This window comes from Pinus tabuliformis, chromosome 4_1 (genome assembly GCF_031772625.1).
Source record: "Pinus tabuliformis cultivar Carrire ecotype Pingquan chromosome 4_1, CPIR1, whole genome shotgun sequence".
NCBI lineage: Eukaryota > Viridiplantae > Streptophyta > Pinopsida > Pinales > Pinaceae > Pinus > Pinus tabuliformis.
Window position 1 is genome coordinate 819,222,158 of NC_142303.1, and position 25,692 is coordinate 819,247,849.

General features: G+C 37.4%; 1 pseudogene; it reads right to left on the bottom strand.

Moving 5' to 3' along the window:
* Window positions 1-209: 209 nt before the first annotated feature.
* LOC149178747 (putative histone H2A variant 1) lies at window positions 210-960 on the bottom strand (annotated as a pseudogene).
* Window positions 961-25,692: the final 24,732 nt, after the last annotated feature.

Below are 25,692 nucleotides of genomic sequence, written 5' to 3' on the forward strand. Positions count from 1 at the left end.
CACCAAAATTACTAACACAAATTTGAAATCACCGGAATGCCAAAATTGCCAAAACGAGCCCAACACAAAATTGCCAAATTCAACAAAACTACATTGGCCGGCGCAAAGCACATTCCCTACCCACTTAAATAAACCCAAAAAGGAAACCTAATTTATTAGACGCTTAGCAAAACTAGAAATCAGAAAGTTCCCCATCAGTTTCCAAAACCTTAATAGTAAAAGGTTCCAGCACTTTGGGAAAGCTTGAGATTTTGAAACAGTGCTTTGTTAATGTGAGGGATGACACTCCCACTTGCAATTGTGCCCTTAATCAGCGTGTTCAGATCCTCATCTCCCCTAATGGAAAGCTGCAGATGCCTCGGTCTAATGCGTTTCGCCTTCAGATCTTTGCTAGCATTCCCGGCCAATTCCATTACCTCTGCAATGACATACTCCAAAACAGCTGCCATGTACACAGCTGCAGTTGCTCCCACTCTGATACTTGTATGCAATCGAGACTTCATCTCCCGATGGGTTGGGGAGGGGTTGTCCCCACTGGAAACTGCATCAGTAATTTACCAGCCATGAATATTCTATGCAAATTCATTAAACATTTCTTGAACTTCCAAGAAAAAGCATTTGAAAATATGAAAATTTAGAGAACATTTACTGAACTACCAAGAAAAACCACTGAAAATTTCCATAATCATATTTCCACTGAACAATAGCATAAGCATAATAATCAGATTTGATCCTATGAAATAAAACATAGTACCGAGTCCTAGGATGCCTAAATACGCCTCCAACACTTCCAAAAACACTCAGAAAAAACATCATAAACCATACAACGTGCAAACCAGCGCGAGAGGACCTGGAAACAGGTTCATTTCTCATTCCCTCATTTCTGTTGACCCATTTGCCTGCCGTTGAAAATCTGGTATATCCGTCCCTGACTGCTTCAAATTCTCGAGGAGTATTCATCGTGCCCACCTTATTCTTCTTTGTCTCCTCTGCAAGGCTATGCCCAGGAAAATATAAAGAGTCGAGAATCCGCGGGAGACTCCTGGATCGAAAAAAGAGTGGTGGGATAGTTAATGATGGAGTGATGTGCAATATATGTCAAGGACGCTGTATTCCAGACTGCGAGACAGCCATGACAGATTACCATAAGCGTGCTAATTTCAATTAAGTAAAATAATAATCAACTCGAATGCAACAGATTACCGTTGCTTGCCTTCCATTTGGGTCTACCATCGGCATAGCTCTTACGTTTCACAGTATCGATGAATTGATCTTGTTTAGAAATTTATTTTAATGGAAGTTTATTTATTTTTTTGAAATGTTATTTGTGTCCATTGGTTTTTTCCAAATTATTATTATTTTTAGGTTAAACGATGCTGATAGCGTTGATTTATTTTTTAGGAAAAATATATTTGATTCGTAAGCAGCTTGGTGTGAAATTTATTGAAATTCTTAATTAATGATTTTAAATAAAATAAATTTGAAAATATTTGAAATATGTTAAATTTTTAATAATTAAAAACATATTTATTTTTAAAAGTAATATAATTTTTGATTGATTAAAAAGAATGATATGAGTTTTTAAAAATAAATAAATAAATATACGTTGATTTATTTTTTAAGAAAAATATATTTGATTCGTAAGCAGCTTGGTGTGAAATTTATTGAAATTTTTAATTAATGATTTTAAATAAAATAAATTTGAAAACATGTGCAATATATTAAATTTTTAATAATTAAAAACATATGTATTTTTAAAAGTATTATAATTATAATTTTTGATTGATTAAAAAGAATGATATGAGTTTATATATATATATTTATATTAATTAATTAATTAATTAAGCACTTAAATATCAGTGTCTTTTACATAATAAGTTAAGCATCATACATAGTAACTAATAGTTGAATTATAGAAATAACAATTTTAATAAATAAACGATTGAAATCTAAGGTTAATGAATCAATGAAATGGCACTTTACACATTTGCTCTCACATGTGATAGGTCAATAATAATAATAAATATTTAATAGTAAAATATGGTGTTAGTAAAAAATATATAATAATGTATAAATAGAGTGGATGTATCATATCTTAATTTTTTTCGAAAAAAAATATTTGAAAATTACTTTTTATTTTGAATTAATTTCAATTAATTTATAAAAAAATAATAATAAACTTATTTTAATAGATTAAATTTGACATGAACCAATAAATTATGAATTCAGACAATCAAATAATATTAAATTAATTTTTACTCTGTATATATATATATATATATATATATATATATATATATATATATATATATATATATATAACATAATTTGATATTATATGAATATTTGATGAGAAGGAAAAGCTCGAGGGATACTAGTTGGAGGAGACTCCAAACAATGTCTACATAATGACCAGGCTGGTTAGAGTTGGGAGTAAACTAATAAATATAATGATCAAGTGGTGGGAATGGTTGTGCAAGATTGCACAGATTAAGATAATTAGGTTGCCAGAGTTGGGAATAAACCTCTAAATGAGGAATAAATTTCAGAAGGCAATGACCAAGTGGTTGAAGTAGTTGTGCAAGTGATGCCTAGTTGGAAAATACTATACAAATTGAGATGACCAAGTGGTAGGAGTAATTGTGTAAAGTGATGGTTGGTTGGAGAAGATGTGGTAGAAGTAATTGTGTAATGTGATGGTTGGTTGGAGAAAATTGCACTGATGGAATGGCGAGGTGGCGAGAGCAATTGTACAAGATGATGACTAGTTAAATGATAAGCTCCAAAGAGTAAATTATAAAATAGAAAATAAATTTCAAAAAATAATGATAAGTGATTAAAAAAGAAAATCAACTCAAAAAATAATAATCAACTTAAAAAATAATAACCAAATCACAAAAATAAAATAAAAATAATAAAAAATAAAAAATAATAATATTATTTCATTAAATCTTATCCCTCTATTCCATTTTCAAAATAAAATATTTATTTAATTCTATTATCAAAATAATAGAACATAAATCCCAATAACTTAGAACATTATAAAAAAAATATTGTTATTGTTTTAGATATTATTTTTGGGATTCAACTGCGTTAAGTAAGTCATTCAAACGTATGACCATTTCCATGAGAGGTAGTCGTAACTGACTAATTTCTCATGATTTTTGAATAGTTCACTTAGCACTCATTGCATCGGGTGAGAGGTAGTCGTAACTGACTAATTTCTCATGATTTTTGAATAGTTCACTTAGCACTCATTGCATCGGGTGATGCTCACAGGGGTGAAGAAGTGGGATTGAAACTAGTGAAATGTGGAGAACAAATCACATAGCATCAATCATCACTTCCGGGGCTTGCACCCGGTAACTAGGACTTCCCAGGAGGTCACCCATCCCAGAACTCCTCTGGCTCAAGCGTGCTTAACTGTGGAGTTTTTCCCACAATCAAGCCCACTTAGCTTGCTACCCCATTTGCAAAACCTTAGCAAGTATTGTGCCTCATGAACCATTCAAGTAGAGATCCCTTGACTCTTTTTGAATTTAAGTATGGGGGATTTACGCAGTGCATTATATTAGATATTATTTTTGGGATTCAACTGCGTTAAGTAAGTCATTCAAACGTATGACCATTTCCATGAGAGGTAGTCGTAACTGACTAATTTCTCATGATTTTTGAATAGTTCACTTAGCACTCATTGCATCGGGTGATGCTCACAGGGGTGAAGAAGTGGGATTGAAACTAGTGAAATGTGGAGAACGAATCACATAGCATCAATCATCACTTCCGGGGCTTGCACCCGGTAACCAGGACTTCCCAGGAGGTCACCCATCCCAGAACTCCTCTGGCTCAAGCGCGCTTAACTGTGGAGTTTTTCCCACAATCAAGCCCACTTAGCTTGCTACCCCATTTGCAAAACCTTAGCAAGTATTGTGCCTCATGAACCATTCAAGTAGAGATCCCTTGACTCTTTTTGAATTTAAGTATGGGGGATTTACGCAGTGCATTATATTAGATATTATTTTTGGGATTCAACTGCGTTAAGTAAGTCATTCAAACGTATGACCATTTCCATGAGAGGTAGTCGTAACTGACTAATTTCTCATGATTTTTGAATAGTTCACTTAGCACTCATTGCATCAGGTGATGCTCACAGGGGTGAAGAAGTGGGATTGAAACTAGTGAAATGTGGAGAACGAATCACATAGCATCAATCATCACTTCCAGGGCTTGCACCCGGTAACCAGGACTTCCCAGGAGGTCACCCATCCCAGAACTCCTCTGGCTCAAGCGCGCTTAACTGTGGAGTTTTTCCCACAATCAAGCCCACTTAGCTTCACCCCTGTGAGCATCACCCGATGCAATGAGTGCTAAGTGAACTATTCAAAAATCATGAGAAATTAGTCAGTTACGACTACCTCTCATGGAAATGGTCATACGTTTGAATGACTTACTTAACGCAGTTGAATCCCAAAAATAATATCTAATATAATGCACTGCGTAAATCCCCCATACTTAAATTCAAAAAGAGTCAAGGGATCTCTACTTGAATGGTTCATGAGGCACAATACTTGCTAAGGTTTTGCAAATGGGATAACAAGCTAAGTGGGCTTGATTGTGGGAAAAACTCCACAGTTAAGCGCGCTTGAGCCAGAGGAGTTCTGGGATGGGTGACCTCCTGGGAAGTCCTGGTTACCGGGTGCAAGCCCCGGAAGTGATGATTGATGCTATGTGATTCGTTCTCCACATTTCACTAGTTTCAATCCCACTTCTTCACCCCTGTGAGCATCACCCGGGTGATGCAATGAGTGCTAAGTGAACTATTCAAAAATCATGAGAAATTAGTCAGTTACGACTACCTCTCATGGAAATGGTCATACGTTTGAATGACTTACTTAACGCAGTTGAATCCCAAAAATAATATCTAATATAATGCACTGCGTAAATCCCCCATACTTAAATTCAAAAAGAGTCAAGGGATCTCTACTTGAATGGTTCATGAGGCACAATACTTGCTAAGGTTTTGCAAATGGGGTAGCAAGCTAAGTGGGCTTGATTGTGGGAAAAACTCCACAGTTAAGCGCGCTTGAGCCAGAGGAGTTCTGGGATGGGTGACCTCCTGGGAAGTCCTGGTTACCGGGTGCAAGCCCCGGAAGTGATGATTGATGCTATGTGATTCGTTCATCACATTTCACTAGTTTCAATCCCACTTCTTCACCCCTGTGAGCATCACCCGATGCAATGAGTGCTAAGTGAACTATTCAAAAATCATGAGAAATTAGTCAGTTACGACTACCTCTCATGGAAATGGTCATACGTTTGAATGACTTACTTATCCCAAAAATAATATCTAATATAATGCACTGCGTAAATCCCCCATACTTAAATTGTTATTGTTATTATGAGTGGAATAACCTATGAAATGAAACTTTATATGGATAGTGCCTCTCACTTTTAGCTGGTAAGTGGTAAGTCCAGCGTTCCAGATGCGTTTTCCATTTGAATTCATTTTAAAGTAAACATAACCTTCAATAGGCCGCCCAATTTGTCTTTGACATATCCTTTTCAATACAAAATACGGATAAAAAAGGACAACATACTTCAAAACGTATTTATAATTTAATTTTGAAATATTATAAAATACTATTATTATTTATGGAATATAGGAAAGAAAGAGATTTTATGTGGATATTGTTAGAGTGGGGAATAAATGTCTAAATTGGAAATGAATTTCGAAAAGTGATGACCAGGTAGTCAGAAATTAACTAAAAATGTGGTAAGTTGGTGGTGGATACAAATAGAAAATAATGACTAAATATCAAAATTGGAAAGTAAATATTAATATACTTGAAAATTAACTAGATAATTAGAATAAAAAGCAAAACTTAATAATATCAACTAGAGTTTATGTGAATACCTCTTTGAGTGGAAAATAAATATTAAAATAGGAAATGATTCTGAAAAGTAATGACTAGATAGCTAGAATGAGAAGTCATCCTAAAAAGTGATAAAAATATAGAAATATCTAAAATTAAATTAATAATAATAATAATAATAATAAAATCTAATTTAATTATACAATTTCTCTATCTTATTCTAAAATTAAAAATCATCTATTCACTTAAACATTATAATAGTTATAACATTCAACCTACTAACAACCCAAACATTATAAAATATCATTATCATCCCTCTAATAGATAGAAGAAAGACATTATAATATTATAAAATACTATTATATATGTGGAATGTATGGAACAAGGAGACTTTATATGCCTGTCACTTTCAACGTTCACAAGAGTGGAGATACCTTTTGGATTTGAATTCATTTTAACATGAATAGATGGTTATACGGCGTGTCAAATTTATCTTTGACATATACTCCTAATCACAGATGGAATTTGAGTTCTAATAACTTCTCATGGCTGGTTGGATGCACTCATACTGAATGACTTACTATTTAATCCCACCGGGTTTTCTATTTATTTCCAAACAACCTTGTAACAAAAACACAAATCATATGAACAACTATGTAGGAGATGTCAAAACAACAACACTAAATGTCCTATTACCATACTACTAAAAATAGAACAAGAAATAACATAAAATACACAAAGTTGCCTAAAATAGATTAAAACTGAAATTGGATGCAAGCTTACAAACAAATGTAAAATCATGAACAGAATGTCTTGAAGTTCAAGAACCAGATTATGAGAATTCATGAATAAGAAGAAAAACCAATTTGCAATAGGGATCACTTAACTTCATATATATATTCAATTACTCAATATAAAATAGATATGCCCTTCTTTCCAGATCACCAATTCACAAAATATTTGAAACTGTGGTTATGACAAGTCTCTAAGAGAACTCCCTTCTGGTAAAGAAGTGTAACACAAAATTGCCAACACCCTCATACCAAAATGAATCTGACAAAAAATTAACAATGCAAGATTGCCATGATGCCAAAATTTCTAACGCAAATCTAACATCACCCTAGTGCCAAAATTGCCAACACCCTCATGCCAAAATGAGCCCAACACAAAATTGTCAACACCCTCATGCCAAATTCAAAAAAACTACATTTTATGGCGCAAAGCACATTCCTCACCCACTTAAAAAAACCCAAAAAGGAGGCCTAATTTATCTGATGCTTAGAAAAACTAGAAATCTAAAGTTTCTCCCATCAATTTCCAAAACCTTAATAGTAAAGGGTTCCATCACTTTGGGAAAGATTGAGATTTTGAAATAGTGCTTTGTTAACATGAGGGGTGACACCACCACTTGCAATTGTGCCCTTAATCAGAGTGTCCAAATCCTCATCTTCCCTAGTGGAAAGCTAATGGAAAGCTACAGATGCCTCGATGTAATCTGTTTTGCCTTCAGATCTTTGCTAGCATTCCCCACCAATTCCATTACCTCCGCAGTGAGATACTCCAAAAAAACTGCCATGTACACAGCTGCAGTTGCTCCCACTCTGATACTTGCATGCAAGTGAGACTTCATCTCCTGATGGGTTCTCCCCACTGGAAACTGCATCAGTAATTTTAAACATTTTATGCAAAACCAATTTCAATTCAGTGTTATAACATAACTCTTATTATCACATGATTTATGAAACATAGGATCTCAATGCAGAGACATGGAACAATATCTATTATCATGTTGTTTCATTTACATTTTTCTAAATCTTGCATGTCATAAAAATATTAATAAATGCTTCACACAAAACCTTGTTGAGTCTAGAGGACCACATTTGAGCAATTAATATAACAATTGCAATTTCTCAAAATGCAACACATACATACATTCATGCATATTATCATAACCATAAAATCCATCTCCACACAAAGAGGTAACACATGCTTATTATATCAACAACACAATTATAGTTCTGAAATCCCAAAACCATTTTAAACAGAAAGGCATCATGATGCATCAATAGATAACCAAGCATAAGAAAATACTTATCTTTGGGTGTGCAAGGAAAATGAGTCTGGGACAAGGACTCTCCAACCAACCAGAGACAACAGTAACCACACTTGTAGTTTTCACCCCCGAGCCAGATTCTAGAGTTTGAGGGGGATGCTTTCTTAAGGGATTAAAACACCAGCTGCCATCTGAAATAGGGAATCCATAGGACTAACTTCCTCAATCCCACTAGCTGACCAATGCTTCCTTCAACAACACAGGGAGTCCAAAGGTACTCCAACTCACCCCAAGTGCTCACATAGGGATTCACCCCCTTCTAGGGAGTCCAGAATCCACTGTTACAATAATGCAGTAACCACAAGTATTTAATTATCTCTTCCTTTGATGCTACTTCAAGATGGACTCTTCCCAAGCTATTACAGGGCTCCAGAGTCTACTATCTCAACCCACAACATCCAGGGGGCCCAAGATGTTACATGGCTCTACAGATTCCATCGCAACCCATATCCTCCACTGACCCAAGATGTTACAGGGCTCCAAAAAATTCGATCTCAACCCATAGCCTCTAGGGACCCAAGCTGTTACAAGGCTCCATGGATCCTATCTCAAATCACAACCTACAGGGACCCCAAGTTGTTACATGGCTTCATAGACCAGCAACTCAAACCATAGCCTCTAGGGAACCAGAGAACTAATGCAATTCTCTTCTATTATCTTCTCTTCAAATCTTCCTGCTGATTTAATATCACTGGATGCTAAAATATCCTCTTCCTTTTATCACTGCATGTTTATCTCTCAAACGAATGCCCCTCAATTCTTCTAGCCCTTTCCTTCGAATGAATCCTCCTATATATTTTCCTTTTTTTTGCATTTGTTGTTGTGTCCTTGCTGACCTGCAATGCATAGTCTCTTTGTTGGATTTCTTGTCCTCTTTTCTTATTGTTGTTTCCCAAGAACATGGGCCTCTAGACATTCTCTTGTAGCACATTCAATTTCAAGAACAAGTCCATTAAATTCATGCAACATCCAACCTTTAATGGATGCCCAAACAATTTTGGTTTCCTGTATAAGAAACCACATCATCCCAAGAAAGAAATCCTCCTCCCTAATTCTGGAATCTTTGTCCCTTTGACTCAGTCCCAATCGCCTCCCCCCCCCCAACCTTTTTTTTAAATTTCACATGTAGCATAAATATTTACAATGTATTTTATGAGAGAATGATGGGTGGGGATGTCACAGTCCCCTCCCCCTTGAGGGAACACTATCCTCATTGTTCATCTACCCATATGAAACACCAAAAACAAACCACAACACATATTTTTTCATGGAGCTTTATACACATAACTACATATAGTATTTACAATCATATACACACTTTCTTTAACCAACAAAAAAGTAAGGATAAATAACTTTCATGGAATCAACCATTTCCCACGTGGCCTCGTCTGGCCCAAAGTGCTTCCACTACACCTTGACTTGCTCTATGTCTTGATTCCAGAGCATGAGACTCCTCTAGTATAGAATGCACATTGGCTCTGGCTAGAAATCTCCCTCTAGTTCTATCTGTAGCAAAGACTAATCAATCACATGATTAGAGTCATTTACATATCTTTTAAGGAAAGAAACACTGAAAACATCATGAACTCTAATTGATGGAGGTAAAGGCGGCCTATATGAAACTGGTACGATCATCTCAAGAATCTTAAATGGGCCACAGTACTGTGGTGCCAACTTAGAACATATCCCAATCCTTAGGGAACTATTCTTGGGCTTAACACTTAGATAAACATGCTCCCCAACTTGGAACTCTTTATGCCCTCTATGTTAATCTTCACAACTTTTCTACCTATACCATGCCACTATCAAATTTTGTTTTATGATCTGAACTTGCTGCTCTATATCCTTGAGCATATAACGTCCTACATGGACCATGTTCACTGGATCACTCAAGCTAATAGGAGTGTTGAAAATCCTGTCATACAATACCTCAAATGGGCTTATCTTTAAGGATTCTTGGTATCCATTGTTGTAGGCAATTTCCACAAGTGGAAGGTATTTTTCCCACTTATTGGGATGATGCATCACCTACTTTCTTAACATGTCCTCAAGGATTTTGTTAATCCTCTCTGTTTTCCCATTTGTTTGGGGATGATAGGTTGTATTAAATGCCAATTATGTTCCCATTCATACAAAAAACTCCTTCAAAAACCTAGAAGTGAAGCTAACATCTCTGTCTAACACAATCTTCTTAGGGATGCCATGTAGGCTCACAATCTCCTATATCAATATTTGTGCTATGTCACTAGGGGAATTAGTGGATTTTAACGCTACAAAATGAGCTACCTACGACTCAAATTATCCACCACTACCATGATTATGTCATGTTGCTTAGATGTTTTAGTCAATCTTGTAATTAAATCCATAGAAATTATCTCGGCCTTTGCTTGTTGGCATTCCATACATTTTTCCACAAAATTGTCCACTCCCTTCTTTAGATTTGGCTAGTAATAATGATTTTTAATCGTTGTAAGGGTCTTTCGATACCCTAGATGGCCCGCTTAGGGATTGACATGGGACTCTTTCATTATCAGTCTTTTCATTTCAGCACTGTGTTGTAGCGGCTACAACCACCCTCCAAAATTGTGCCTTCGCTTCATTTTGGAGCATCCCTCCTCGAAATCATAGAAACTATCCTACATTGATCAGGTACTTGTGTTTAATTGATTTTATCTATCGCTTAACATCTTGTGTTAAATGACTTGTTCTGTGGACTAACCATAATATAACCCAACACTTGGTTCACATTTGGTCTTTGTGACGTCTGGGAAAATTGCGCCATCTTGTAAGGCAGTTATCTTCACCTGAGGAATTGCACAAAGCAGCCCAACAATTTTTATGCACTTAGAAATTGTGCAGAGCAGGCCAACAACCTTGCTCTGGAAAACTGCATAAAGCAGGCTAGCTGCCTTGCTCCCAGAAATTACGTAGGACAAGCATCCCAGCCTTGCTATCGAAAATTACATAGATCCACCCGACGATGAGTTGAAGTTAAAAATTGTGTAGATCCACCCCGCAGTGAGTTGAAGTTAAAAACTGCACTAACCTAGCAGGCAGCAAACCTTGCTCTAGGAAAATGTGCATAATTGAGAGACAACCTGAGCCACTCAGCTCAGAAACAGCAGAAAAGCTTTTCCCTCAGTGATTTTCTGTTGCATGTGTCGGTAGGTTGCCCGATTCCCTCTAGAGTATAGCAATTATTCCTTGCATGCATGGGAACTTTTCCCTAAAAAGAATAAAGAAAAAAGAGAAAAAGCATCCTTAGGTTTTAGGGATCTATTTTTAGCAGTGGGAGTTACATGCAAAGTCATTTTTAGAAGCTTCCTGCAAAGTGTCGCTTTTTCCTAGATTTGTGGCATGCACGTCATAAACCCTAAAATTAACAAATCTATTTAATCGATGCCCAAATCTTATTCTTCACATTCGATCTTGGTGCTATGAAAATATTAAGGCTTCTAGGAACCTTTGGCAGAGTCAGCACAAATTTTTTGGGTGAGTTTATACTTTCATATAGTTTTCCCCTTTTTTGTCGCTGTTTATTTCTCAACTTGTGTGAGTGTTGTTTTCCTTGTTTTATTGAATGGTCGCTGGAGTTTCAATGTGTTTTAACTTGTATAAGTTTCGTTTTTAGTTTTTTATTACATTTCCTTAGTGTCACAAGCATAACCCTGTTTTTGTACTAACATTCGTCGTTTCAGAAACTCTCTTCATGAGCTTCTTTCTCTTTCTATTTGACTAATTTCTACACTTGGTTGAATTGCATGCATGTCCATTCACTAAAATCTACACCAAATTTTCACACACATTTAGTCCTTCCCATTTTCAAGTTTCCCTTGGGTAGATCTGGGATTCCTTGGCCCAGATATCTTATAGTGTTGGCACCTTAAAAATATTGCTCTCAAATGTTGCGGGTGATCAGTCTGCTTTTTTGAATGAGCAGGTAAATCATCAAGATAAGGTTGAACAACGTGCTTGATGTCATGGAAGGAATAATTCATTGCCCTCTAAAATGTAGCCCCTGCATTCTTCAAACCAAAAGGTAACTTTCGATAGGCAAATGTTCCCCACGGACAAATAAAAGTTGTTTTAGATTGGTTCTGTGGGCGGATATCGATTTGATTGTAGCCAGAAAATCCGTCCATGAATGAGAAGATTTCATATCCGGCAGATTCGTCAATAATATGGTCGATAAAGGGTGTAGGATAATTATCTTTTGGACAAGCTTGATTTGCATCCCTATAATCGACGCACACTCGAATTTTCCCTTGTTTTTTCATAATTGGAACAATGTTAGATACCCAATCGGTAAGAGGTACAGGGAAAATGAAGCCAACACACAAAAGTTTTTCAACCTCTGCTTTAATGGCAATGGATTTCTTAGGATGAACAGGTCGAAGCCATTGTCGTACTGGTTTGACATCAGGGTACATTTTAATCTCATGTTCAACAATGCTTGAGTCAATTCCTGGAATCTCCTCGTAAGACCATGCAAAAATATCTCTAAATTCACGAAAAAGAGCATGGTAATTATCAAGTTCCAATGGAGAACAAGATTTGCCAACATGAATGTTTTCTACAATGTTAGGCTTGGTCGAAATGTTTATAGAAATCGTTTCTTCTATGTTTGAAAAATTACGCTCAGAATCTACAGTATCTACTCTAACAGAATTCGACAGGAAATCAACGATTGATGGGTGGTTTAGTTCATTTGAATAATCTTCGATGTCATCTGGAAGATCAGAATGATGATGATAATCTTCCCATGGTTCCTCTCCTATCATCATTGATTGGATGATTCCTTCATCTGTAGAATGTATACGTGAAAAAGGATCTGAAGAGGTACCATATTATAATGACCTATCTACCCATACAAATTTTGAGTGCGGATTTGGGTTTGTCGCACAAGCCCAAAAGATTGATTGCTATGATGATTCAATGGGGCTTAACGACATCACCTCAATATTACTATCAACTTCAACTTGGTTGGAAATCCTCCTTAAATCAGATGAGGTGGAGGAAATCATGTTGCAAGTCTCTACTCTTGCCACTTCCACCAAATCAAATAGTGAAGAGAGGGTAAAAGTATCCATTAGGGAAGGATCTTTAAAGAGACCTACTCCAACACTTTGAAGTGATAACAAGGGTCCGTGTACCAACGAAATGTTTCCCGTAGCCTGTGAAATATTGGTAAAGAAGGCTAGCTGATCAATGACTATGATTCCACCCTTAAAAGGGAATGCAATAGTATGAAAGTACGTGGAAACCACAGCAGCCATAACATATACCCAAGGCCTTCCCAATAAAATGTTGTAATCGAGGGGTCCGTCAACTACCTCAACTTCAATAGTAACCGTTTTTCCCCCAAGTTTGATTTGCAGGTTACTCAAAATCCCACATGGAGTATATGTTCTTCCATCAAAAGCTTTCAACGTGGTTGGTGATCGTGACAATGGCGGTGAACCAAGTGTTTTCCAGCAGCTCATGGACATAATGCAAGTAGATGCCCCCTCATCAATAATAGTTCAGTGAACATTTTTATTGAGAGCTTTTACTTGGATTAGGAAAGATAATTGTGTCGGTAACTGTGGTGAATATTCCGCATGGTTAAAAACCACAAGATTTGAATCCGTAGGTTCTATTTCACCTATTACTAACAGTAAAGCCTGCTTTTGGGAGGAACAATTTTGCAGCACCTCGAATGTCAACATAGCGGAAGGTGATTGAGCAAGATCTTCCACTATGTTATAATTTTGAGCTACTTGAGCCCGAGGGTTGAATGCCAATTTATGCACAACTCCCTTTGGTGGTTTTATCGTCAATTCAAGTATAATGGGTGGAACAACTTAAGATGAAGTCGAAGTTGAAGGATTAGGTTGATCAATGTCCTGAGTGATTATTCGACAACAACGGATTACCACAATCTTTGTTTCTTGTTGACACCAAAACTTCGTTTTGTGGCTTTGTGATGGATAACATGAGTACTTGGGATATGGAAGCATGGTCTGTTGCAACCAAATGTGTCTCTAGGGTTGGAAATAGATCAGTCAACACTGCCTATGTGTTTAAAGCCTTTAAAAGTTTAGAGACCTCAGAGCGATGTGGACAATCTCTTGTAAAATGCTCGTCATTACATATCAGACATGGATAATGAGGTTTCCTTCCTGAAGTAGAGGAATCAGATGATTTATTTGGAGGGGAATTTTCTTGTTTCTTTTTGTTTTACCCCTTTTTCTTGCCCACTGGTTGCTTTGGATTTTTGCCTTTGTCAAATGACACAGCATTAATCTCGAAGGCAAGAGTATTCTTTGATGCATTGGTAGTTTGATTAGAAACAACAAGAGTTTGACCAGATGGTCTTCCTGCTATTTGTGTGGTTGAAGAACCGATCACACCATTGCCGACATGAGAGTCCTTACTCGATTGTGGAGGAGGTGAAACAGTGAAAGCTGGTGGAGGTGCATTGGGAATTTTATCGTAAAGTGTGCCGGATTGTGTGTAAATCAAATCCAAGTATTGGGCACGAGAAAAAACTTGCTCTTGTGTGACAACTCCACATTTTTCCACATACTCGGTGATTGATGGCAACAAGGATTTTATGAACTACTCAGCTAAAAGCTGATCAGTAACATATGTCTTAACCATTCGACGACGATGCCACCACTCATGAATATGATCTGATATATGGGTAGCAGTAGTCTGTTTAAAGTTGGTTAGGAGTTCCGTTCCAGTCTCGTATTTGATAGGTAACTAGAAGTGGGTCAAAAATGTAGTGGCTAAAGTGGGGAAATTATCGAAAGAAGCTCTTGGTAATTTAATGTACCATTTAGCAACTGGACCAGTAAGTGTTTTTGGAAAAGACAAAGTCTGACCGATTCGTCATTTAAGGAGTTTGATGAACACCACAAATGAAAGGTCATAAAATGATTTGATGGGTCTTGTTATTAGTACAACCCCCTTATTATATTGTTGTGCCCATGTAGTCCACATATTGTTATTATTGTTCCCTTACATTATTATTGTTATGTCGGCTCTAATTATATTATGACCCCTTAGACTCCTATATATAGAAAGGAGGTCTTGTCATTTGTATCATCCAAGAATTTTTCATTTGTGTAATGTAAAGGAGGTTGACCCCTCGAAGAAGCTAAATTATAAGGCGTTGATCTATCTTTTCTATCTTTTTGTTAGCTGGTTTCATAACATTTGGTATCAAAGCTTTGGATTCTAGGATTTCGCTGCTCCAAACAGGTCATCGTGGAATTTGCACTATAACTTTTTTTCTGCGACATTTCAGATGCTAAAAAAAAAACCCATTTGATATGAAATCGTTCTAAACCTCAGGTCTAAATTTCAGAACTTTTTGCGCTATATTTGCAGAGATAGCATCTGAGGAAGTTGGCCTTTTTGCAGACTCCTGAATTACATTCCAAACAAGAGACTTGGGGAAAATAGTCATAATTTTTGTTTTGAGCATCAGATTGAAATTTCGTAAGAACTTACAAAAAGAGGACGGAATGTAGTTTACTGTGTATATGTTTCAAATACTAAAGTCAAAACAGTGACATGTGGCACTTAATACAAGTTCGCTATTCTAAAAAAGTATATAATCAGGTCATCTCGGGAGATTGTGCATAACTCTTTCTTGGAGAATCTAAATTCGATTAGACTGGTGGCAGTGGAAAGAGGACACAGAGGGCTACTGTAGGTCACAATTTTAGAACTTAAAGATCCGCAAGTACAAAGTTACAGTCATTTCAAGATCGAGCTCCGAAAATCAAGAAAAAGTGAGATGAGGAAGTTTGATGGCAAGGATCCGGTAAATTTGGTACTATAGATGGAGAAATATTTTGATCTACATGGTGTACCACTATTACAAAAGGTATGTATTGCATCTTCATATTTAGAACAAGATCAATTTTTATGGTATAAATGGCTTTGTTCTCGTAAACAACTTGTTACGTGGTCAATTTTCACGGAGGAAATTATAGCACATTATGAGAATACAAAGAGCAACACCACAACAATTGGAAGAAAAAAGAGAAAAATGGCTTTGTTACAAAGTGGAAAGAAAAATTATGGCAACAAGGAATTCTACCCCTCACAACTATAAAGATGGAAGTGTTGTTTCTCCTAGCCTTCCACAACCTACAAGGGTTACACTACAACAATTGGAAGAAAAATGAGAAAAAGGGCTTTGTTACAATTGTGATAGCAAATGCACTAAAGGTCAGAATCATGCTGAGAAGAAACTATTTTACATAGAGTATGAAGAGGAGGAAGAAAAGGATCAAGAAACATCAAAAGAAGAGGATATACGCCAGAACCCAACCCCAGAGAAAGAAGAAATGAATCCGACCATATCTTGTAAAGCATTGGCAAGAATTACCACTCCTAAAACTCTCAAGATAGGACATATCAAGAAGAAAAAGGTTCAAGAAGTGAAAGATCACATCGAGAAAGAAGAAATGAATCCAAACATATCATGTAATGCATTGGCCGGAATTAACACTCCTCAAACTATCAAGATATAAGGACATATCGAGAAGAAAAATGTTCCAGAAGTGAAAGATCACATCGAGCAACAAGAAAGGAATCCAACCATATCTTGTAAAACATTGGAAGAAATTACCACTCCTCAAACTCTCAAGATAGAAGGACATATCAAGAAGAAAAAGGTTCAAGTAGTGAAAGATCACATCGACCATCAACAACAAGTTCTCCAACTTTTAAAGGATAACGCCACTTTGGTGCAGAATCGAATGAAACAATAGGTAGGTCAACATCGCAATGAAAAAAGTTTTGATGTAGGTGATTGGGTATTTTTACAGCTACATCTCAAGCAAGCTATTTATGAGAAGGAAATATTGGCAATACTACATGCACTTAAGAAATGGTGACCTTACCCAATGGGAAGACACTTCAAAGTAAAAATGGATCATGATAGTCTTAAATACTTTTTAGAACAAATATTATCTTTAGAAGAATAGAAAAAATGGGTCACAAATATGTTGGGTTATGACTTTGACATCATCTACAGAAAAGGGAAGAAATTTTTTGTTGCAGATGCACTCTCAAGAAAGGATGAGGATGTGGAAGCATTGTTTTGTGCCATTTCTATTATGCAACCATATTGGATATCGAGGCAAGGGATGAATGGAAGAAGAACAAAGAAGTGTGGCCACTCATTCAAAAGTTGCAGAATATCCCAATTCAAACAATATTTCCAGAACTTGAAGAGGAAGGAAATCATATTGGAACCTGGAGCAGTCACAGAAATAAGGACCCGACAGCTACAAAATCGATCAATTTCAGAGTATCTCATCCAGTGGAAGAACTTACCCGCCAAAGATTCGACATGGGAGGACAAGAATTTTATACAGAAGCATCAAAAACTACTCAAGTGTTGAGGACAACACTTTTTGAAGGAGAGGGGCATGTTAGGCCCCTATACTACTAGTGTAACCCTTTATTTTTATTAGTACAACCCCCTTATTATATTCTTGTGCACATGTAGTCCCCATATTGTTATTATTGTGCCCCATAGAAGCCCACTATTGTTATTATTGTTCCCTTACATTATTATTGTTATGTTAGCTCTAATTATATTATGACCCCTTAGACTCCTATATATAGAAAGGAGGTCTTGTCATTTGTATCATCCAAGAATTGTTCATTTGTGTAATGTAAAGGAGGTTTCCCCCTTGAAGAGGTTGAACTATAAGGCGTCGATCTATCTTTTCTATATTTTTGTGATTTGGTTTCATAACACTCGTATCTTATAGGTAACTAGGAGTGGGTAAAAAAAGTAGTGGCTAAAGTGGTGAAATTATCGAAAGAAGCTCTTGGTAATTCAATGTACCATTTAGCAGCTAGACCAGTAAGTGTTTTTGGAAAAGACGAAGTTTGACTAAATCGTCATTTAAGGAGTTTGATGAACACCACAAATGAAAGGTCATAACATGATTTGATGGGTCTTCTCTAGGATTTCCATTAAACTTCGGAATGTCGGTTGGTAACTTGTGCGGAATTACCAGCCACCAAGGTGCATATACGATTGGATCATTAGTGAGCCAATTTAAATCTGGTAATTCTAAAGTTGCTACCAATGGAACTATCAATTCAAGTCAAGTTGATCATACCCGGGATATGATGGAATTGCCTGAGCAATAGGTCTTTGCATACCGACATAGGGCATCTACATTTGGTAACCTTGGTATGGTTGTTTAACAAAACCAGTATAAGGTGGTTGTTTATAACCAGGTTGAATGTGTGGTTGTCCATAACCTGCAAACCCTTGCTAACCAGGGCCTTGGTAAGCTTGAGATTGACCAATACCAGGTTGAGCTTGTAGAACAAATCCAAACTAGGATTGGAATTGTTGGAATTGGGGTTGTTGAAATTGAGGTTGCCATGGTTGTTGAATCAACTGTTGTTGTTGCTGGTACAACTGTTGTTGATTTAACTGTTGTTGTTGTCCAGCAATGAAAGGTTGGCCAGGTTGTGAATAAACTATACCAGTGTAAGCCTGGGTCAGTCCAGATAAGAGTATACTAACCTGAGGTTGTTGTTGAACTCCAGAAATAAGCGGTTGTTGTACAACAACTTGAGGAACTTGAACTCCTTGACTTGAAACTTGTGATTGCAAGGTAGAAGGATCAGTTGGTACCGGTTGAGATACAACAATTTGAACTTGTGACTGTGGTACAATAGTAGCAATAGGTGTAGTGGGAATAGCTGAAACAGTTTCCATTGGTTGTGTTGGATACACAAGCCTTGGTTGAACTGGCATTGTTGGTTTCCATTGACAAACTCTAATTCTAGATTGACTTGAATATTATGGGATATTACCATATGGTAGTCCCCCAGAATAATGGGGATATGTTGAATAAGCATATTGCTCTCCATATGGTGGCAATCTAGTATTTAATGGATACATAGGTCTTTGTTGACCAGATTGCCCAGCTTGATACTGATATGCAGGATCAAACTATTGAGTTCCCATTAGAGAAGAACCAGGTAAAATTCTGGTTGAGGACATGGGTGATGACCATGGTGTAGAAGCAACCCCTGAGTGGGTTCCAGACAATGATTGGTAACCAACCGGGACAGACGATTCACCATACAGGTGTGACTCAAGTGTGGTAGAAAACATTGAAGAGGTTACAACAGAAGATTCTGCTGCAACTGCATCAGATGATACAGTCTGAGATGTTGATGGTTGTTCAGCCATAGTTAACTGACCCAAAAGTTGTCCTAAAGAATCGACAGGTACTTGAAAAGAAGCAGGATCAAATGAAGCGAAAAAATCAGGAGTATTAGGGTAAAGATAAAGCCCAGTTCCAAAGTGAAATGGGGTTCCAGGTGTGGAATCTTCTTCCAATTCCTCCTCTATAGCAATTAAACCTGGTGGAAGAACTTCACCGTCAGGTCTGTAAAAGATTTTTGGTGTTGATGAAGTTGAAGTTTCAATAGTTACTAATGTCTGAGGGGTAACTGGTTGATTGTCTTCCGGTAAAGTAACAACTTCTGAATGTTCAAATTCGAAGTCTAGATGTTCGGGTAAATGAACAACAGTTTCAAAAAGAGGTTCCTGAACAACTTCAGGTTCAGATGTAACTTCTGTTTGAACTGGGATAGATTCTGGATTAACTTTTGGTTGAACTGATTCAAGTTCAGAAGTACTTCCTGTTGGAAATAATACTGAGAGGGGGGGGTGAATCAGTATTATCTAGTCAAATATTCCCTTTTTTCAAATTCAGATAATATACACTACTTCAGTTAATTATACCCGCGTATATACACAACTATGTTGAAGGAAAACTGTGTATACAATGCAAACTTATAATTTACTTTATCTGTCAGATGTTGATTGTTAATCTGTGTTTCAGAATCAAATAACCAGTAAGCAGGAATAGTAAAACAGAACAGAAGACAATCACACACAAGAACACAAGATATAAGGTGGAAACCCAATGTGGGTGAAAACCACCTGCTGCAATTCGTCTCTATCTTCTTTTAATTAGAAACTTCTTTTTACAATGTGCTGGTGCAGTCCTTTACCAGTACGCAAGTTGAAACCTGCAGAGAGCTACAACCCTCTCTCATTCTCCAGCTTCTCTTGGAAGGGAGCTACAACCCCCTTAGCTCTTGGACTAGCCAAGATACTAGTACGTAGGTGCTGGCCTACAGAAGGCTACAACCTTCTCTTTCTTCCAGGGACCACGTTTCATAAATTTTCAGACTGGATCCACAGATAACATCAATCAAACATCAAGAATTTCTGCATCAACCAATCACCTCTTCACCAATCAAAAATGAATTAAAATAAACACTTCTCTGACGACTGTACCCAGATCACAGTAACAGTAACCACACACCAAATCTGAACCCAAAACACTGCTGCAAGATCACAACTCAAAATATATAAGCTACTTTAATAGCCTGAAACATGTGTGCATACGCTTCTGTGTATGGAACAACCTGCGTATACGTTGTTTGCCTTCACTGAACCAGCGTATATACGCCCTTTCGCTTCACTGAACCTGCGTACAGATCTATAAAGGATAATTCACTCTTTCAGATATTCAAACTCTAATTAACCCAGATTATCATTTTTATAGATCAAGCAAGCGCCACATATAACAGATAAAAATCATACAAAGATATTATCATTCAAGCTTAAAGATTATGATCCATCAATAGAACTTATCCTTCTCTTTGCGCTAAGGTTCCTCCTTCATTCAGATCTAGATCTGCACCATAACCCAATTACCAGTATTCCAGATCTAACACTTTATCAGATATTCAACAATAATTCCGATGATCCCTTGCCAAATGATCTCCTTCCTCTTTTATAGTCTTAGGCCTTCCACAATACCACGGTCCAAAACCATAATAAACCAATACCACGGACCAAATACTTGGGATCAACACTTCTGACGAGGTACCATGGTCCAAAACCATAGGTTCAAATACCAAGGACTAACTACCACGGACCAAAGGTAAGTTTTCCAACATATACGCGCTTTTCCTTGCATGAAAGTGTGTGTATACGCATATGCACCTTTGAAACATCTAACCTCCGTGTATACGTGTCTTCGTCTAGATGAACCTGCGTATATGTCTTTTCCTTCATTCTGAAAGCCTGAACTGAGATCTGTTAAGCAGAGTTGCCATCAAGGACAACACCTGAGCCATAATGCCAACAATCTCCCCCTTTGGACTTGATGGCAACCCAAAATCCTCAAAGTCATTCTCCCCCTTTGTCATCAAGGGCAAAGGGTTGTGCTCCCCCTGAGTACATGCTGAAATTTCTGCCCTGCTGTGCTGACCATGCTCCCCCTAACTGTAGGCAAGATCTGCAAAAGATGTTCTTCAAGAAGAACCATGACTTATGCATCATAAAAGACCTTCCTATCACCAAAAGACTCAATACATACATCCATCACCCAACCAAGTGGGGATACATCAGAAATTTACATATGACAACCAAGTTCATTACATGTTCATCCCAGGCATAGTGGGGAAACCAAAATAGGCCGTTACATGACCTTGACACCATAAAAGAGATACCACAAAAGAGATACATGACATAGAGACGAAATATCTAGAACAAGACTTATGAAAGTCACCAATAACTGATAGTAGCAACATCTGTCAATCACCATTCAGATCAGCAACCAAGATTTCCTTCTGTTCTCCCTCTGCCTTTGTTCCACCTGAAACCAACAACAGCTGTGATCTAGAACCAAAAGCTTCTAAGATAATGCCAACAATGCATTATTGGAAGATTATCTTCTCCCCCTGAACCTGTGCTGGATGGTCTCAGTCAGACCCATATCAGAATATCTTCAACCAGAGCCTGTCCCCACAAATATCCATCAAACCTCCATATACGCGATTGTCTCTGCACAAACTGGCGTATGTACGCGGATCCTCCTCATGAAACTCGTGTACACCCATTTTTATCTGAAATAGACAAGCTTTAATAGCAAGATGATGCATCGACTAATCTCAGCTTCTGTCTGAGGTATTCATATGTCTCCCTAGGCAGTGGTTTGGTGAGAATATCAGCAACTTGTTCCTTAGAAGGAACATACTCCAATTTGACCTTTTGTTCCAACGCTTGTTCCAGAGAAAGTGATACTTGATCGGTATGTGCTTGGTCTTTGAATGCATGACTGGGTTCTTTTAAATGCTGATTGCACTTGTATTATCACATAAGATGGAGATAGGTGGTGTACAAGTGATTTGAAAGTCCTACAAGGTTTGCATCATCCAAAGGAGTTGAGTGCAACAAGATGCAGCAGGCACATATTCCGCTTCAGCTATAGATAAAGCAATCGAACTCTGTTTCTTGCTGAACCAAGATACTAATCTAGAACCCATAAAGAATGCACCACCACTTGTGCTCTTCCTGTCATCCACGCTTCCAGCCCAATCTGCATCTGTATAAGCATGAAGAGTGAGATCTGTATCCCTAGGATACCATAAGCCATAGTTTTGAGTTCCTTGAAGATACTTGAAAATTCTCTTCACTGCCTGAAGATGAATTTCCTTTGGATTTGCCCGAAATCTTCCAAATATTCCCACTGCATGCATCATGTCTGGCCGGGTACCTGTCAAATAAAGTAGACTTCCAATCGTAGATCTATAGGTTGGTTGATTCACTGCTGCTGATTCATCATTTGCACTGAGGCTGCATCCTGTAACCATGGGGGTACATACTGGTTTCAAATCTTCCATGCAATACTTCTTCAGAATCTGCTTGAGGTACTTGGTTTGAGACAAGAAGATACCGCCTTCATTTTGTTGGATTTTCAATCCAAGAAAGTATGTCAGTTCTCCAAGCAAGGACATTTCGAATTCTTTCTGCATCACCAAGGCAAAGCTTTGACTCATAACTTCTTCATTGCTTCCAAAGATAATATCATCTACATACACAACAAGTATTAGCAATTTGTCATTTTCAATTTTTATATAGAGATTGCTATCTGCTGATCCTTTTGAAAAACCTTGTTGATGAAGATATTTGTCCAAACGGTAGTACCAAGCCCTTGGAGCCTTTTAAGACCATAGAGAGCCTTTTTTAGTCTACATAGAAGATTTGGATCATTCCCAAGAATGAAACCATCTGGTTGCTCAATGTACACTTCTTCTTCTAAGTCTCCATTCAGAAAGGCTGATTTCACGTCCATTTGAAATACTTTGAACTTCTGAAATCTTGAGAGAGCAAGGAACATTCGGATGGCCTCAAGTCGAGCAATGGGAGCAAAAGTTTCTTCAAAGTCTATTCCTTCTTGTTGAGCATACCCTTTACACACAAGTCTGGCCTTGTTTCTGATTACTTCTCCATTTTCATTCAACTTATTTTTAAAGACCCATTTTGTCCCTATGACATTCTTATCTTTTGGTCTAGGAACCAACTCCCAAGTGTTGCTCTTTTCGATCTGCTCAAGTTATTCATCCATTGCCTTGACCCAGCATTCATCTTTGCATGCCTCTTTTACATTTTGTGGCTCAGTGGAGGAGAGCAATGCCAAATAGCTTGAGGCTTCTGCAATTGTTCTTCTTGTTTGTACACCTGCCTCTTTCTACCCCAAAATCTGAGATTTTGGATGGTTCTTCTGAACGTACCTGGATGGAGTCTTCTCTTCTATCCTTATCTGTTCCTCTGGTGCCTCTTGATGTTCTTCTTCATCATCAGTTTGATTTGGAGAGTAGTCTTCATCCTCTTCGATATTTTCATAATTTACTTGCCTAGGAATGTATCCTTTTTCATCAACCACTACATCAATGCTGTCAACAATTCTTCCAAGTATTTTATTGTAACACTTATATGCCTTGCTGTGGGGAGAATAACCAAGGAGAATGCCTTCATCTGCTCTAGGTTCAAGTTTGCCAAGCTATTCATCATTGTTCTTAATATAGCATTTGCTTCCAAAAATCTTGAAATGCTTTACCGAAGGAGTCTCACCATACTAGAGCTCATGAGGAGTTTGAGTGCTGTTCACTCGGACATTTGTTTTGTTGAGAATAACAATGGTAGCAAATGCATCTTCACCCCAGAAGGTTGCGGGAGTTCCAGATTCATCGAGCATAGCACGAGCCATTTGTTGGACCGTTCTGTTCATCCTTTCCACCACTCCATTTTGCTGAGGAGTCCTAGCTGTAGAGAATTCCCTTCTTATTCCATGCTCTTCACAGAAATCGAAAAATTCATTTGAGGTAAATTCCCCACCTCTGTCGGACCTAAGGCACTTAATTTTTTGATCTGATTCGTTTTCAGCCAAGGCTTTGAAGGATTTGAATTTTTCGAATTCTTTGTCTTTGTGCTTCATAAGTCCTAACCAAACCATCCTGGAGAAGTCGTCAATGAATAATATAAAGTATTCTTCTCCTCGAGGTGACCTTGTCCTAAATGGACCACATACATCTGTATGGACTAGCTCAAGAGGCCTGCTAGCTAATCCTTCCTTCTCAAGGAAGTTAGTTCTGGTTTGCTTACCAAACTGACATGATTTGCATATTGTGTTGTCTGGAATTTTGATATCTGGAAGACCATGAACTACCTGGTATTTGCATGCTTTCCTTATTTGTGAAAAGCTTAGATGCCCAAACCTCCGGTGCCATAACCAGTGTTCATCATCCTTGCTCAAATAGCATTGTTGTTGTCCTTCTTCAAATATGTATAAATTATTTGGAGTTCTTCTACCTTTGATCATTGTTTTTCCTGTATCAAGATCACAAACACTACATCCATTTGATCGAAATATTACTTCGGTTCCTTGATCGCACATCTGACTGACACTCAGTAGATTATGCTTCAAGCCATCAACATACAAAACATTTCCAGCTTTGACCTTTTCTTTCAACTGAGCAGTGCCTTTTCCTTTTATGGCTGCAGGGGTATCGTTTCCAAAAGAAACTTTCTTTCCATTTTATAAAACAGTATATGATTCAAGTTTTTCTTTATCACCTGTCATATGCTTCGAACATCCACTGTCGATGTACCATAGATTTTCTTGTCCTTCTGCATAAAAAGCTATCCCACATCTTTCTGGTTGTGGTTCCTTTATTCTCCAGGTTCTGGTGCTTGAGGCTTGTTCCTTTGTCTGTCGAAACCTGCTCCTACATTCAGAATCTTCATGACCGAAGTTATTACAAATAGAACATTAAATTTCATTTTCAAGGGCCGAAAAGTTGTTATAGGTCCTTTTTGCAATCCAAGTCATACTTCTTTGTTTTTGATCTTCTCTAGTCATGATTGTCTTATAGGCAACACATTGAGCTGCTTTGTGACCAAAGTTATGGCAAGAGAAACATTGGCCATTGAATAAAATTCTGCGATTATCAAATCTACCAGCCAAATGATTGTAATTTCTATTGTCATCCATTCTTGAAGCAAATTGAGAAGTTTTTACCTGTGGCTGGTTGTAGCTTTTGTTCACCCTTAAGATGGATTGCCCCTGGTTTACCTGGTAGTCTTTGTTTGTTCTTGATGTAATTCATCCCTGCTTTACCTGGTGATCTTCATTGGGCTTTTGCTCATTCCTCCTTGTTGCATCAAGATAACTCTTTGAGGTGGATGCTTGAGATGTTTCTCCTTTATAACCCAGACCTGTCTTGATAAGTGGAGAACGTTGTACATTGATAATCTCATCCAGAGTTTCAGATCCTTTAACAAATTTAAGATTAAGAGCCTTT